Source organism: Impatiens glandulifera, chromosome 2 (genome assembly GCF_907164915.1).
Source record: "Impatiens glandulifera chromosome 2, dImpGla2.1, whole genome shotgun sequence".
In the NCBI taxonomy this organism is placed as follows: domain Eukaryota; kingdom Viridiplantae; phylum Streptophyta; class Magnoliopsida; order Ericales; family Balsaminaceae; genus Impatiens; species Impatiens glandulifera.
Window position 1 is genome coordinate 12,970,977 of NC_061863.1, and position 6,310 is coordinate 12,977,286.

Genomic DNA, 6,310 nt, shown 5'->3' on the forward strand with positions numbered 1-6,310 from the left:
AGCTTCATTATTTGATTCTCTTCTAACAATCGCTCATTGTTTCGCTGTGAACTGTTTCCACTTCGACGATCCTCACGAAAGTGTGTGGGCCGGACGCCTGATCCCATTCCGAACACTACCCCGTGTTTTTGTTGTCCGAACACCCTCTCCGTCAATTCAAAATCCGATATTCCCGGTTCGTTACTAACAACCTCCTCCATCTCAGCCTGCACAATTCAAATAAAATATCATTTCTATAATAAAAAACTAGGCATATTCAATTCACTTACAATTTTCTCTTGCACGTGTTCGTCCGGGACGGGTGTTGGGTTTTCTTTTGTCGGTTTCGGGGTACGGGTCCTCTTGAATACTTCAATTACAGACGGTGCCCGTCCCATTTCAATCGTCTGTTGAAATAAATGATTTATATAATTAATAACAATCTTTAGATTAAGTTATTACAAATAATGTACTTACCAACTCATCTTCAATTTGTGCAAACGGTCTACTTCCCGTTCGATGCGGGAATTTCAGATTCTTCCGGTTCTTCATATTTGTAGAACTGTGTCTCTGTATTTGAAATAAAAAATGAAGTTAGATTAATTAATATCAACTTTTATTTGAATTATGAAACCGTTACCTTAAACGTTTCTATGAAGAAATGGTTGCGACACACAAACTCCCAATCATCTCGATCGTAGTCTGGTGGAGGATTAGCCAGTACCGTCGCCTCGTCTCCTTTGTGGACGCGGATATATGTCTTGTTCAAATCCGACTGCCATCTATCCCATATCTGATTGGCGTGTCCAATTCCGGTCTTTCGAAAAGACTCAATGTCACCATTAGTAGCTTCGAACGGATCCTGAAAAAAATAACATCCAAATGTTAAAAATAATTATTTAATGACGTAATGTATAATCAAGTAATAAGTATTACCTTGATAGCAGTCCACAATGAATCCAATTGGTCTGCACTTAAAGCCTTCCACTTTAGTAGACGGTGTGAGACGGCTGCGGGGTCCCGGATAATCGACTCCACATGTCTAGACCACCGTGTTCTTCCCACGTCTGTACCGCCTGGTCTCCCATCCTTCTCTCTAAACGTTAGAGGGATCCTCGTCCCCGCTACCCTCTCAGACAGCGCAATATTCTTGTTCTTCCCCCGTCTTTTGCGGGCAGAAGATTCTTCAAAATTATCAAAATCATAATTAGATATGTCAATCAAATTAAACACTAACTAATTTGTAAATGAGTTACCTGTCGATGATGGGTCGGGAGTGGAACCGTGCTCCCCCTCGACATTCTCCTCCTCGATAGGCTCCTCGAGACCCTCGTCTACTGCCTCATCGCTATCCACCATATCAGCAAATGTTCTCTCTATAAACTCTTGGAGCTCATCATCGTCTACAGCCTCGTCTGTTCGGGGAGGCGCAGTAGCTATCGGGACCACAACAATAGGTGGTTGGTCTCTAGAAGACGATCCTCGGAGCTTTAAGGACTCCGATTGGGCAAGTAGGTTTTGGTAGCTTTTATCCAATTTCTTGGGTGTCTTCCTCATACTCTTCCAAGTTGTTTAGGACCTTCAGACATTCTTAATTCACACAATTAATAAAATTGAGTGAATAATTGAAATAAAGTAGTAATAAGAATGAATATAAAGTTAAAAACATAAATCTACCTAATTAATTAATCTGAACTATATGTTTGTAAACCGCGGTTTTATTTTTGTCACAATCTTCCAACCGGGTCGGGCTGACATATCAGGGGCGTAGAATACTTGTTTTGCTTGACTTGCCAATATATACGGCTCTTGACTTTGGGTTTTCAAAATTCGGTTTACATTTACACTTACGAAGCCATATTTATCCACTTTCACTCCTAGTTCCCCCGAGTGTGTATCAAACCACTTACACTTGAATAAAACAACTCGTTTGTGAGAATAGTATTGTACTTCGATTATATCCGTCAAAAGTCCGTAGTATGACATAGTTTCAGATCCGTTGTACCCCTCAACAACCACCCCACTATTTTGAGTTGTCAAACCTTCGTCGTGTTTTTCTGTACAGAATTTGAATCCGTTTACTTTACACCAAACATACATAGACGAGTACATACTTGGACCTTCTCCTAAGATCTTGAGGTCTCTTGATATGTCGTTAATTTCTGCTAAATGGGCGACCTATATATGTATACGAAATGAAGTTGTTAAAATGAATAAAAAGAGTTAGGATATATGGTTTGTAATTTACTCACTCGATGCTTGAAATATGCGGCAAACGTTTCTCCACTGGACTCGTTGTTATAATCTCTGCAAATAGATCGAATATTAAATAGCAAACTCTTTAATGCTAATTAGTAACAACAACATCGAATCTTACATGTAAAAAGGTTCTGCTTCGGGACAATTTTTCAAAATGTAAGAATGCGCTGTCACTCGATCGATATAATCCAAGTTGTATACTTTTCCGTTAGATAGGTCTTCCAACGATGTAAATATTGAAATGCCCGAGATTTCAGGTTGTGCATTTTCTTGCTCTTGTTCCTCCATATACTTGGCACATAAACTAATACTCTCATTAACAAGATAGCTCTCGCTTATAGAGTCTTCGGGGTGGTTATTATTCCGCAAATATCTTTTTATTGTACCCATGTAATGTTCAAACGGATACATCCATCGATACTGAACAGGTCCTCCAAGCAAAGCCTCAAATGACAAGTGAACCGGGAGATGCATCATGATGTCGAAGATTGACGGCGGAAAAATCATTTCAAATTTGCAAAGTGTCAATGTAATATCCATGTACAATTGTTCCAAGTCCTCTTGAATTAACTCTTTGAAGCACAACAACCGAAAGAAACGAGACAAATTTACTAACGCATCATACACATTATCTGGAAGTAATCCACGAGTTGCTAAAGGAATAAGATATTCCAATAAAATGTGACAATCATGACTCTTTAATCCTGAAATCTTTTTCTCTTCCAAATTTACACAACCGCTGATATTTGAGCAAAAGCCATCGGGCAACTTGAGATCTTTCAAGAAGTTACAAAGATGTTTTTTTATTTTCGGATGTCAAATTGAAAGGCGCTTCTGGATAATGAACAACTCCTTCATCATTTATAGGATGTAACCATGATTTTATGCATAAGAGTTCTAAGTCTTTACGGGCTTTAGGACCATCCTTAGTCTTCTCTTTCACATTCATTATTGTTCCCAACACGCTATCACAGATATTTTTCTCAATATGCATCACATTCAAATTATGTCTCAATAATTGTGATTTCCAATAAGGCAGACGAAAGAAAATGCTAAGTTTGTTCCAATTGTCTCCTCGCGTTTCATGATATATCTTGGTTCTCTTGCTCAGATCCGCACTAAGAATTATGTCTTCTAGGTCTCGTGCTTGCTCGTAACATTCTTGCCCCGTTAACAATCTAGGGGGATCTCTATAATTAGTTCGACCATCAAACGACTCTTTATCCCTTCTGTATTTGTGCTTCGGTGGAAGGAAACGTCTATGACCCAAGTAACATTGTTTGGAACCATGAACCAATCGAAGAGACACCGTGTCGTTGTTACAATAAGGACAAGCGAATTTACCTTTCGTACTCCAGCCTGATAAATTCGCGTATGCGGGAAAGTCGTTAATGGTCCACAACAACGCCGCTCGCATGTTAAAGTATTGCGAGGTGTGTGCATCAAACGTTTTCACACCTGTTTGCCACAGTTCATGCAACTCTTCGATCAATGGCTGGAGAAATATGTCAATTGCATCTCCCAGACTCTTTGGACCCGGAATTAACATAGATAAAATGAAATTGCTAGAATCCATGCAAGTCGTGGGTGACACATTATAAGGAACGAGAATAACCGGCCAAACACTGTATGATATTTTCCCATTTGCAAATGGCTGAAACCCATCACTTGATAAACCCAGTCTTACGTTTCGACATTCTGAAGCAAAATCTGTATAATTTTCATCAAACGTCTTCCAAGTTAAGGAATCAGCGGGGTGTCTCAACGTATCACTATCAACTCTTCCTTCTTTATGCCATCTCATTATTGGAGCCGTTTTTGAGGACATGTATAGTCTTTGCAGTCTTGGTATTAAAGGGAAATATCTCAACACCTTTTTTGGAATGAATTTCCCGTTTTGCTTCTCTCGAACTGTCCCACTTGTTTGGTCGACTTTCCATCTTGAAAGACCGCAAACTCTGCAAGAATCTTAATTTATGTCGTCCTTCCAAAATAGCATACAGTTGTTCTTACATGCGTCTATCTTGTCATATTTAAGCCCAATATCAGTAATGAATTTTTTACTTTCGTAGTATGAGTTTGGCAATTGAGCGTCAATCGGTAATATGTAGTCTTTAAGTAGACGCAACAACATATCGAACGAAGAATTTGTCCATTGACATACATTTTTTATGTGCAGTAGTTTCAGTAGTGCCGATGATTTCGTTATTCGAGCACCTTCATACAATGGCCGTTTGCAATCATCAAGCAATTTATAAAATCCATGCGCATCTTCGACTGGTTCATTGTTGCTAGGGACGTCATTAACGTTGGAGAACATATCGTTTATAAATTCGTGCATATAACGTTCTTCATTGACCTCTTCATGAACTGTATTATTCATCTTCTGTCTCGCATCGTTGAATTCCAGCACGGCATCCTCCGACTGATCATCGTCATCATCATCATCATCATCATCTAAGTCATCGGCATCTTCATCGACATCGTCATTAACAACTTGAGTAGTACGTCTCTTTTCTCCATGAAAATACCAATACTGATAATGAACATTTATTCCATAAATGATGAGGTGAGTCTTCACTTCGTCTATTTCCATAAACGGCGTGTTCAAGCATTTCACGCAGGGACATTTCACAGTTTGTCGGGATGTATTCCTAAGAGCATACTCGAGGAATTTGTCAACGCCTTCCTCGTAATCTGGATGATCTCGACGTAAGGTCATCCAACTTTTATCGGGTACTTCCATCTTTCTAATAAAATGGAAAACAACCCACATTATTATTTACTTAAAGTTTGTCTAAATTAATTAGGATTACATAATTCTAACATAATCTCTACATATCCAACCAAAATTCCACCTAATCTCTACATATCCAACCAAAATTCCACTTTAAATCTAACATACATATAATCTAACATTATTTCATTCCTACACATTTCAAAACAATCAATTCTAATCCAACATAATTTTATTCATACACAATTTATTCCATATAACAATTCTAACCTAATCTAACATAAATCAACCCCAAACATAAATCAAACTTAAATCTAACATAAATCTAACATGAAATTACTAACATAACCATATAATAAAATACTAACCTAACCATATAATAAAATACTAACCTAACCATATAATAAAATACTAACCTAACCATATAATAAATTACTAACCTAACCATCCAATTCAATTCTAATATTATTAAAAACATTTAAAACTTACCTTATTTAGCAGTTGTGTCGGCGGAGACGGTGGAGGAGGCGGCTGAAGGTGGAGGAAACTCGACGATTTTCAATAGACGGTGGATGAAACCTGATAACAATAAATATAATCAATTTAAGCTAAATCAAACCAAAATTTAACCTCAATCAAACCAATATAACATAAATCAAACAAAAATGAAACTTCAATCAAACCAAAATCAAACCAACATCAAACCAATCTAACCTAACTCAAACCTCAATCAAACCAAAATCAAACTAACATCAAACCAATCTAACCTAACTCAAACCTCAATCAAACCAAAATCAAACTAACATCAAACCAATCTAACCTAACTCAAACCTCAATCAAACCAAAATCAAACTAACATCAAACCAATCTAAACTAAATCAAACCAAAATCAAACTTCAATCCAACCAAAATCAAACAAACATCAAACCAATCTAACCTAAATCAAACCAAAATCAAACTTCAATCCAACCAAAATCAAACCAACATGAAACCAATCCAACCTAAATTTAACAAACATCAAACCAATCTAACCTAAATGAACAATAATCAATGCATTCAAAAACTCAAATCTAACCTAAACAAACAATAATAATCAATTCATTATTCAATACATGACTCTAACCTAAAGTTAACCAAAATCATACCAAAAACAAATCAAAATCAAACCAAAACCTTAATTTAAACAAGATCTAATCTAAATCAAAATGCAATCAAACTAAAATCAGACTTCAATCAAACAAAAATCCAAATTCTAACCTAAAATTCATACCTAAAATTCATACATAAAATTCAAACCTAAAATTCTAACATAAACTCCAATCATAATTCTAATAA